The sequence below is a fragment of the Arachis hypogaea genome, chromosome 18, assembly GCF_003086295.3.
Source record: "Arachis hypogaea cultivar Tifrunner chromosome 18, arahy.Tifrunner.gnm2.J5K5, whole genome shotgun sequence".
Classification (NCBI taxonomy): domain Eukaryota; kingdom Viridiplantae; phylum Streptophyta; class Magnoliopsida; order Fabales; family Fabaceae; genus Arachis; species Arachis hypogaea.
In genome coordinates this window covers 34,137,138-34,149,106 of record NC_092053.1, presented here as the reverse complement: position 1 = coordinate 34,149,106, position 11,969 = coordinate 34,137,138, and the positions used below count along the sequence as shown (strand labels likewise).

The 11,969-nt window shown below is 39.9% G+C and overlaps 1 non-coding gene across 1 annotated transcript; it reads left to right on the top strand.

The window, feature by feature from the left end:
* The first annotated feature begins 11,306 nt into the window (after positions 1-11,306).
* On the top strand, positions 11,307-11,414 carry LOC112774584 (small nucleolar RNA R71). The gene has a single exon (XR_003189064.1). It is a non-coding gene; the product is annotated as a small nucleolar RNA R71 (small nucleolar RNA).
* The last annotated feature ends 555 nt before the right edge of the window (positions 11,415-11,969 follow it).

Genomic DNA, 11,969 nt, shown 5'->3' with positions numbered 1-11,969 from the left:
GAATAAATTATCGTTTTTGTCCCCAACGTTTTGTCCTATTTGTGTCCATAATGTTTAAATCGTCCTATTTGTATCTCTAACGTTTGTAAAAGTGATTCAATGTTATCTTGCCGTCAATTACACATCATGAGCGCTTTAGTTTGAGCTTTAAAAATCTCTTCTTGAAATTAGAATACAAATGTCTGGGATAGAATCGATGATCTACTCCGAAAAATAGCTCATCAAATGTTGAAACTAATTCCTACAATATTTACATAATTCACTTTTCTAGGGACATAATTGAATATAAACACAAATAGTGGGTATAATACTGATGAGCGGATAATTTATACGCTTTTTGGCATTGTTTTTAGTATGTTTTTAGTATATTTTAGTTAGTTTTTATTATGTTTTTATTAGTTTTTTAATAAAAATCACATTTCTGGACTTTACTATGAGTTTGTGTGTTTTTTTGTGATTTCAGGTATTTTCTGGCTGAAATTGAGGGACCTGAGCAAAAATCTGATTCAGAGGCTGAAAAAGGACTGCAGATGCTATTGGATTCTGACCTCCCTGCACTCGAAGTGGATTTTCTGGAGCTACAGAAGCCCAATTGGCGCGCTCTCAATTGCGTTGGAAAGTAGACATCCTGGGATTTCCATCAATATATAATAGTCCATACTTTGCCCAAGATTTGATGGCCCAAACCGGCGTTCAAAGTCAGCATAAAAATTCTGGCGTCAAAACGCCAGAACTGGCATAAAAGCTGGAGTTAAACGCCCAAACTGGCACAAAAGCTGGCGTTTAACTCCAAGAAAAGTCTCTACACATGGAAGCTTCAATGCTCAGCTCAAGCACACACCAAGTGGGCCCCGAAGAAGATTTCTGCTTTAATTACTTATTTCTGTAACCCTAGGCTACTAGTTTTCTATAAATAGGACCTTTTACTATTGTATTTTCATCTTTGAATCATATTTTGATGATTGAACCCTCTTTGGGAGGCTGGCCATTCGGCCATGCCTAGAACTTGTTCTTATGTATCTTCAACGGTGGGGTTTCTACACAGTGTGGAGCTCTACTGTTCTTCATGAATTAATACAAGTACTATTGTTTTTCTATTCAACTCAAGTCTATTTCTTCTCCAAGATATTCATTCGCACTCAAGAACATGATGAATGTGATGATTATGTGACACTCATCACCATTCTCACCTATGAACACGTGACTGACAACCACTTCCGTTCTACATGCAAACAAGCTTGAATGTGTATCTCTTGGGTTTCTAAGATAAGATTAGAACCTTCGTGGTATAGGCTAGAACTATTGGCGGTCATTCTTGAGATCCGGAAAGTCTAAACCTTGTCTGTGGTATTCCGAGTAGGATCTGGGAAGGGATGACTGTGACGAGCTTCAAACTCACGATTGTTGGGCGTGTGACAGACACAAAAGGATCAATGGATCCTATTCCAACATGATCGAGAACCGACAAATGATTAGTCGTGCGGTGACAGTGCGCGTAGAACATTTTCACTGAGAGGACGGGAAGTAGCCATTGACAACGGTGATGCCCAACATAAAGCTTGCCATGGAAGGGAGTATGAATGAATGGATGAAGGCAATATGAAAGCAGAGGTTCAGGAGGGACAAAGCATCTTCATACGCTTAACTAAAATTCCTACCAATGAATTACATAAGTAACTCTATCTCTATCTATATTATATATTTTATTCATCTTTTAATTATCAATCCTCCATAACCATTTGAATCCGCCTGACTGAGATTTACAAGATGACCATAGCTTGCTTCAAGCCGACAGTCTCCGTGGGATCGACCCTTACTCGTAAGGTATTACTTGGACGACCCAGTGCACTTGCTGGTTTGTTGTGCGGAGTTGTGATAAAGAGTTGAGATTACAATTATGTGTACCAAGTTGTTGGTGCCATTAATGATCATAATTTCGTGCACCAAGTTTTTGGCGCCGTTGCCGGGGATTGAACGAACAACAATTTCGCATTTGTTTCCGGTAACAACAGTGCCAAGTTTGGTCCGGCAACAACACCAAGTTTTTGGCGTCGTTGCCGGGGATTGTTCGAGTTTGGACAACTGACGGTTCATCTTGTTGCTTAGATTAGGTAATTTTACTTTTTATTTTCGAAAATTTTTTTTTATACAAAAAAAATTTTTCTATTTTGTTCTTCAGAGTTTTTAAGAATGAATTCTAGAGTTTCATGATGATCTGTTGAAGTCTGGCTGGCTGTGAAGCCATGTCTAATCTTATTGGACCGAGGTTTCAACTTATCATCACAAGAGCTTGTTGATTTCTATAAATTTTGCTGTTGTTAGCAATGATCTGCTAAAGCTTGGCTGGCCATTGGCCATGTCTAGTGTTTTGGACCAGAGCTTTCATTGAAAGCTTGGCTAGCTAGTAAGCCATGTCTAATTCCTGGACCGGAGTCTTAGACTAGCATTGCAATGATTCCTGGAACTCTTATTAAAAATTTTGAATCCCTTTATTTTCTTTTCCACTCAATTTTCTAAAAATCACAAAAAAAATTTATAAAATCATAAAAAATATAAAAAATATTTTATGTATCTTAGTGTCAATTTTTAAGTTTGGTGTCTTACATGCATTGTTTATTTGATCTTAGTTGCAGTTTTTATTGTTTCTCATCATAAAAAATTCAAAAATATTTTCAAAATTGTGTCTTTTCAAGTCAATAATACAGAGAATTGAAGATTCAGAACATTCAGCAGAGGAATTAAACAGAAAAAGCTGGGCGTTCAAAACGCCCAGTGAAAAAGGAAAACTGGCGTTTAAACGCCAGCCAGGTACCCTGGCTGGGCATTTAACGCCCAAAAAGGTAGCATTTTGGGCGTTAAACGCCAGAATGGATGCCATTCTGGGCGTTTAACGCCAGGATGACACTAGAGGGAAGATTTTGTTTTTAATCCAAATTTTTTTTCAAATCTTCATAATTTTTCAAAATCAAATCTTTTTCAAATCATATCTTTTCAATCATATCTCTTCAAAATCAATTTCATTCCATTTTTTATTTTTTTTTACTATTTTCGAAAATCCTTGCTACAATTAGTAATTTAATTCAAAATTTTCAAGTTGTTACTTGCCTATTAAGGAAGGATCAAATTTTAAATTCTAGAATCATATCTTCTAATTTCTTGTTAGTCAAGTAATCAACTTTAATTTTAAAACCTTCTTTTTAAAAATTGATTTTCAATCATATCTTCTCAATCATATCTTTTCAATCACATCTTTTTCAAAAATTAATTTTCAATCATATCTTTTTGATTTCTAATTTCAAAATCTTTTCCAAAATCTCTTAATTTCTTTTCCAATCTTAATTTTCAAAAATCTCAATCAAATTTTCAAATTTCTTTTTATTATTTTAAAAATCTTTTACTTTAATTTTGAAAATCCTTCCCCTCTTTTCACATCCTTCTATTTAAGGGACTAACACTCCTCCTCAAGGTGCAATTCGAAGTCTATCCTTCTTGATAAGTTCGAATTCTCTTCTATCTACCTTCTCCTTCTATTCTTCTTTTCCTCTGACACCTCAAGGAATCTCTATACTGTAACATAGAGGATTCCATACTTTCTTGTTCTCTTCTCTTTCATATGAGCAAAAGCAAAGACAAAGGCATCCTTGTTAAAGCTGATCCTGAACCTGAAAGGACCTTGAAGAGAAAGCTAAGAGAAGCTAAAGTACAACTCTCTCTAGAGGGCCTAACAGAGCTCTTCAAGGAGGAAGAAGCCATGGCAGCCGAAAACAACAATGCCAACAATGCAAGGAAGGTGCTTGGTGACTTTACTGCACCTACTCCCGACTTCTATGGGAGAAGCATCTCAATCCCTGCCATTGGAGCAAACAACTTTGAGCTTAAGCCTCAATTAGTTTCTCTAATGTAACAGAATTGCAAGTTTCATGGACTTCCATTGGAAGATCCTCATCAGTTCTTTGCTAAATTCTTGCAAATCTGTGACACTGTCAAGACCAATGGGGTTGACCCTGAAGTCTACAGACTTATGCTCTTTCCTTTTGCTGTAAGAGACAGAGCTAGAACATGGTTGGATTCACAACCTAAAGAAAGCATGAACTCTTGGGAAAAGCTAGTCAATGCCTTCTTGGCAAAGTTCTTTCCACCTCAAAAATTGAGTAAGCTTAGAGTGGAAGTCCAAACCTTCAGACAGAAGGAAGGTGAATCCCTCTATGAAGCTTGGGAAAGATACAAGCAATTAATCAGAAGGTGCGCTTCTGACATGCTTTCAGAATGGAGCATCATAGGTATCTTCTATGATGGTCTGTCTGAACTGTCCAAGATGTCATTGGACAGCTCTGCTGGAGGATCTCTTCATCTGAAGAAGACGCCTGCAGAAGCTCAGGAACTCATTGAGATGGTTGCAAATAACCAATTCATGTATACTTCTGAAAGGAACCCTGTGAATAATGGGACAAATCAGAAGAAAGGAGTTCTTGAGATTGATACTCTGAATGCCATACTGGCTCAGAATAAAATATTAACTCAGCAAGTCAATATGATTTTTCAAAGTCTGTCTGGAATGCAAGCTGCACCAGGCAGTACTAAGGAAGCTTCCCCTGAAGAAAAAGCTTATGATCCTGAGAACCCAGCAATGGAAGAGGTGAATTACATGGGAGAATCCTATGGAAACACCTATAATCCTTCATGGAGAAATCATCCAAATCTCTCATGGAAGGACCAACAAAGGCCTCAACAAGGCTTCAATAACAATAATGGTGGAAGAAACAGGTTTAGCAATAGCAAACCTTTTCCATCACCTTCTCAGCAAGAGACAGAGAATTCTAAGCAGAGCCACTCTGACTTAGCAACCATAGTCTCTGATCTAATTAAAACCACTCAAAGTTTCATGACTGAAACAAGGTCCTCCATTAGAAATTTGGAGGCACAAGTGGGTCAGCTGAGTAAGAAAGTTACTGAACTCCCTCCTAGTACTCTCCTGGTGCCCGAAATTGTGATCTCAGGCAACGGCGCCAAACACTATGTACGCACGTCTTAGTAATTTGTTTTTCATTCACAACTTCGATACAACTAACCAGCAAGTGCACTGGGTCGTCCAAGTAATAAACCTTACGTGAGTAAGGGTCGATCCCACGGAGATTGTTAGTATGAAGCAAGCTATGGTCACCTTGTAAATCTCAGTCAGGCGGATATAAAATAGTTATGGAGTTTTCGAAAATAATACTAATTAAACAGAAAATAAGGATAGAAACACTTATGTATATCATTGGTGAGAATTTCAGATAAGCGTGTATAGATGCTTTCGTTCCTCTGAACTTCTGCTTTCCTGCTGTCTTCATCCAATCAGTCTTACTCCTTTCTATGGCTGGCTTTATGTAAGGATATTACCTTTGTCAATGGCTACTTTTGATCCTCTCTAGAAAATGGTCCGATGCGCTGTCACTGCATGGCTAATCGTCTGGAGGCATCACCCTTGCCAATGGCTGCATCCTATCCTCTTGTGAAAATGGTCCAAATGCTCTGTCACAGCACGGTTAATCATCTGAGGTTCTCGATCATCCTGGAATAGGATTCACCATCCTTTTGCGTCTGTCACTACGCCCAGCAATCGCGAGTTTGAAGTACGTCACAGTCATTCAATCCCAGAGTCCTACTCGGAATACCACAGACAAGGTTTAGACTTTCCGAACTCTCATGAATGCCGCCATCAATCTAGCTTATACCACGAAGATTCTGTTAAGAGATCCAAGAGATACTCATTCAATCTAAGGTAGAACGGAAGTGGTTGTCAGGCACGCGTTCATAGGGAATGATGATGATTGTCACGTTCATCACATTCAAGTTGAAGTGCAAATGAATATCTTAGAAGCGGAATAAGTTGAATTGAATAGAAAAATAGTAGTACTTTGCATTAATCTTTGAGGAACAACAGAGCTCCACACCTTAATCTATGGAGTGTAGAAACTCTACCGTTGAGAATACATAAGTGAAAGGACCAGGCATGGCCGAGAGGCTAGCCCCCATGATCTAAGAACCAGGCGTCCAAAGATGTCTAATACAATAGTAAAAAGTCCTATTTATACTAAACTAGTTACTAGGGTTTACAGAAGTAAGTAATTGATGCATAAATCCACTTCCGGGGCCCACTTGGTGTGTGCTTGGGCTGAGCTTGAATGTTACACGTGCAGAGGTCATTCTTGGAGTTGAACGCCAGTTTTTGTGCCAGTTTGGACGTTGAACTCCACTTTGCAACTTGTTTCTGGCGCTGAACGCCAGAATTGGGCAGAGAGCTGGCGTTGAACGCCAGTTTGCGTCATCTAAACTCGGGCAAAGTATGGACTATTATATATTGCTGGAAAGCTCTGGATGTCTACTTTCCAACGCAATTGGAAGCGCGCCATTTTGAGTTCTGTAGCTCCATAAAAGCCACTTTGAGTGCAGGGAGGTCAGAATCCAACAGCATCAGCAGTCCTTCTTCAACCTCTGAGTCTGATTTTTGCTCAAGTCCCTCAATTTCAGCCAGAAAATACCTAAAATCACAGAAAAACACACAAACTCATAGTAAAGTCCAGAAATGTGAATTTAACATAAAAACTAATGAAAACATCCCTAAAAGTAACTAGATTCCACTAAAAACATACTAAAAACAATGCCAAAAAGCGTATAAATTATCCGCTCATCACAACACCAAACTTAAATTGTTGCTTGTCCCCAAGCAACTGAAAATCAAATAGGATAAAAAGAAGATAATATACTATAAATTCCAAACCATCAATGAAACATAGCTCCAATCAGATGAGCGGGACTTGTAGCTTTTTGCCTCTTGAATAGTTTTGGCATCTCACTTTATCCATTGAGGTTCAGAATGATTGGCATCTATAGGCCAGGATTTTATTCCTTTAGGCCCTCCTATCCACTGATGCTCAAAGCCTTGGGATCCTTTTTATTTACCCTTGCCTTTTGGTTTTAAGGGTTATTGGCTTTTTGCTCTTGCCTCTTGGTTTTAAGAGCTTTTGGCTTTTTCTGCTTGCTTTTTCTTCTTTATTTTTTCTTTCTATTTTTTTTGCCTATTTTTTTTTCTGCAAGCTTTGTTCTTTGCTGCTTTTTCTTGCTTCAAGAATCATTTTTATGATTTTTCAGATTATCAAATAACATGTCTCCTAGTCATCATTCTTTCAAGAGCCAACATATTTAACATTCTTAAACAACAACTTCAAAAGACATATGCACTGTTCAAGCATTCATTCAAAAAACAAGAAGCATTGTCACCACGTCAATATAATTAAACTAAGTTCAAGGATAAATTCGAAACTCGTGTACTTCTTGTTCTTTTGAATTAAAACATTTTTTCATTTAAGAGAGGTGATGGATTCATAGGACATTCATAACTTTTAAGGCAAAGTTAATAAATACTAATGATCATGTAATGAAGACACAAACATAGATAAGCACTCAACATAGAAAATGAAAAACAGAGAATGTCAGAACAAGGAATGAGTCCACCTTAGTGATGGTGGCGTTTCCTTCTTGAGGAACCAATGATGTCCTTCAGCTCTTCTATGTCTCTTCCTTGTCTTTGTTGCTCCTCCCTCATTGCTTTTTGATCTTCTCTAATTTCATGAAGGATGATGGAGTGCTCTTGATGTTCCACCCTTAGTTGTCCCATGTTGGAACTTAATTCTCCTAAGGAGGTGTTGATTTGCTCCCAATAGTTTTGTGGCGAAAAATGCATTTGAGGCATTTCCGGGATCTCATGGTGATGAGCTTCATGCGCCTCTTGAGCTCCATGAATGGGCTCTCTTGCTTGCTCCATCTTTTTCTTAGTGATGGGCTTCTCTTCCTCAATGGGAATGTCTCCTTCTATGGAAGCTCCAGCTGAGTAACATAGATGGCAAATAAGATAAGGAAAAGCTAGCCTTGCCCCAGGGGAGGGCTTTTCGGCTATTTTGTAGAGTTCAAGGGAGATGACTTCATGAACTTCTACTTCCTCTCCAATCATGATGCTATGAATCATGATGGCCCGATCTACAGTAACTTCAGATCGGTTGCTAGTGGGGATGATGGACCGTTGGATGAACTCCAACCATCCTCTAGCCACAGGCTTGAGGTCCAATCTTCTTAGTTGAACCGGCTTGCCTTTGGAGTCAATTTTCCATTGAGCTCCTTCCACGCATATGTCCATGAGGACTTGGTCCAACCTTTGATTAAAGTTGACCCTTCTAGTGTAGGGGCACTCATCTCCTTGCATCATAGGCAAGTTAAATGCCAACCTCACATTCTCCGGACTAAAATCTAAGTATTTCCCCCGAACCATTGTAACATAATTCTTTGGATTCGGGTTCTTACTTTGATCATGGTTCCAAGTGATCCATGCATTGGCATAGAACTCTTGAACCATTAGGATGCCGACTTGTTGGATGGGGTTTGTTAGAACTTCCCAACCTCTTCTTTGGATTTCATGTCAGATCTCCGGATACTCATTTCTTTTGAGCTTGAAAGGGACCTCGAGGATCACCTTCTTCTTGGCCACATCATAGAAGTGGTCTTGATGAGCTTTGGAGATGAATCTTTCCATCTCCCATGACTCGGAGGTGGAAGCTTTTGTCTTCCCTTTCCCTTTTCTAGAGGATTCTCCGGTCTTAGGTGCCATCAATGGTAACGAAAAAACAAAAAGCTTATGCTTTTACCACACCAAACTTAAAATTTTGCTCGCCCTCGAGCAAGAAAAGAAATAATAAATGAAGAAGAAGAAGAAGAAATGGAGGAGAGGGAGAAGGGGTTGTGTTCGGCTAAGAAGAGAAGAGAGGGTTGTGTTGTGTGAAAATGAGGAAGAATGGAGGGCTATATATAGGGAAGGGAGGGGGGGATAAGTTTCGGCCATATAGGGTGGGTTAGGGTGGGAAATTGATTTTGAATTTTGAAGGTAGGTGGAGTTTATGAGGTAGGTTTATGGGGAGGGGTGGATGGATGTGAGTGGTGAAGTGGTGATAGGGAAGAGAGATTGAGGTGATTGGTGAAGAGTTTTGGGGAAGAGTGTTTATGGGATTGTGTGAAAGAGGGGTGAGAAGAAGTGAGTGGAGGTAGGTGGGGATCCTGTGGGGTCCACAGATCCTAAGGTGTTCAAGGATTTACAACCTTGCACCAAATTAGGCATGCAAAATTCCCTTGCACACAACTCTGGGCCTTCAGCGCCAGATTGGTGCTTGTTCTGGGCGTTGAACGCCCATTTGTGGCCCATTTCTGGCGTTGAACGCCAGAACCATGCTTGTTCTGGGCGTTCAGCGCCAGCTCTTCTCCAGGGTGCATTTCTGGCGTTCAAACGCCCAGATGCTGCCCATTTCTGGCGTTCAACGCCAGAACCATGCTCTGTTCTGGCGTTGAACGCCCAAAACATGCTTCTTACTGGCGTTTAAACGCCAGTAAGGTCTTCCTCCAGGGTGTGATTTTTCTTCTGCTGTTTTTGATTCCGTTTTCAAATTTTATATTTATTTTGTGACTCCACATGATCATGAACCTAATAAAACATGAAAAACCATGAAAATAAAAATTAGATAAAAATTGGGTTGCCTCCCAACAAGCGCTTCTTTAATGTCAATAGCTTGACAGTGGGCTCTCATGGAGCCTCACAGATGTTCAGAGCATTGTTGAGACTCCCCAACACCAAACTTAGAGTTTGGATATGGGAGTTCAACACCAAACTTAGAGTTTGGTTGTGGCCTCCCAACACCAAACTTAGAGTTTGACTGTGGGGGCTCTGATTGACTCTGTTTTGAGAGAAGCTTACTGTGCTTCCTCTCCATGGGTACAAAGAGAGATCCTTGAGTTTTAAACACAAGGTTGTCCTCATTTAATTGAAGGATCAATTCTCCTCTGTCCACATCAATCACAGCTCTTGCTGTGGCTAGGAAGGGTCTTCCAAGGATGATGAATTCATCCTCATCCTTCCTAGTATCTAGGACTATGAAATCAGCAGGGATGTAAAGGCCTTCAATCTTTACTAACATGTCCTCTACTTGTCCATAAGCCTGTTTTCTTGAATTGTCTGCCATCTCTAATGAGATTTTAGTAGCTTGCACCCCATAGATTCCCAGTTTCTCTATTACAGAGAGGGGCATGAGGTTTATCCCTGACCCAAGGTCACATAGAGCCTTCTCAAAGGTCATGGTGCCTATGGTACAAGGTATTAAGAACTTTCCAGGATCCTATTTCTTCTGAGACAATATCAGTTGATCCAGATCACTCAGTTCATTAGTGAACAAGGGAGGTTCATCTTCCCAAGTCTCAATACCAAATAATTTGGCATTCAGCTTCATGATTACACCAAGGAACTTGGCAACTTGCTCTTCAGTAACATCTTCATTCTCTTCAGAAGAAGAATACTCATCAGAGCTCATGAATGGCATAAGGAGGTTTAATGGAATCTCTATGATCTCTAGATGAGCCTCAGATTCCTTTGGTTCCTCAGAGGGAAACTCCTTATTGATCACTGGACGTCCCAGGAGGTCTTCCTCACTGGGATTCACGTCCTCTCCTCCCCTTACAGGTTCGGCCATGGTGATCAATTCAATGGCCTTGCACTCTCCTTTTGGATTTTCTTCTGTATTGCTTGAGAGAGTACTAGAAGGGATTTCAGTGATCCTTTTACTCAGGTGGCCCACTTGTGCTTCCAAATTTCTAATGGAGGAGCTTGTTTCATTCATGAAACTCACAATGGACTTGGACAGATCAGAGACTAAGTTTGCTAAATTAGAGGTATTTTGTTCAGAGTTCTCTGTCTGCTGCTGAGTGGATGATGGAAAAGGTTTACTATTGTTAAACCTATTTCTTCCACCATTATTAAAGCCTTGTTGAGGATTTTGATCCTTCCATGAGAGATTTGGGTGATTTCTCCATGAGGGATTATAGGTGTTTCCATATGGTTCACCCATATAATTCACTTCTGCTATTGCAGGGTTCTCAGGATTATAAGCTTCTTCTTAATAAAAAGCCTCTTGAGTACTGTTGGATGCAGCTTGCATTCCATTCAGACTCTGAGAGATCATATTGACTTGCTGAGTCAATATTTTGTTCTGAGCCAATATGGCATTCAGAGTATCAATTTCAAGAGCTCCCTTCTTCATAGGCGTCCCATTACTTACAGGATTCCTCTCAGAAGTGTACATGAACTGGTTATTAGCAACCATGTCAATGAGTTCTTGAGCTTCTGCAGGCGTTTTCTTTAGGTGAATGGACCCACCTGCAGAAGTATCCAATGACATCTTTGATAGCTCAGATAAACCATCATAGAATATATCTAGGATGGTCCATTCTGAAAGCATGTCAGAAGGACACTTTTTGGTCAGTCCTTTGTATCTCTCCCAAGCTTCATAGAGGGATTCACCTTCTTTCTGTCTGAAAGTTTGAACATCCACTCTAAGCTTACTCAGCTTTTGAGGAGGAAAGAACTTGGCTAAGAAAGTCTTGACCAGCTTATCCCAAGAGTTCAGGCTATCCTTAGGTTGAGAGTCCAACCACACTCTAGCTCTGTCTCTTACAGCAAACGGGAAAAGCATGAGCCTGTAGACTTCAGGATCTACTCCATTAGTCTTAACAGTATCACATATCTACAAGAATTCAGTTAAGAACTGAAAAGGATCTTCAGATGGAAGTCCATGAAACTTGCAGTTCTGCTGCATCAGAGAAACTAATTGAGGTTTCAGCTCAAATTTGTTTGCTCCAATGGCAGGAACGGAGATGCTTCTTCCATGTAAATTGGACTTTGGTGCAGTAAAGTCACCAAGCATCCTCCTTGCATTATTATTATTTTCGGCTGCCATCTCCTTTTCCTGTTCGAAAATTTCTGAAAGGTGCTTGCTGGATTGTTGTAATTTAGCTTCTCTTAATTTTCTCTTCAGAGTCCTTTCAGGTTCTGGATCTGCTTCAACAAGAATGTTCTTGTCCTTGCTCCTGCTCATATGACAAAGAAGAGGGCACAG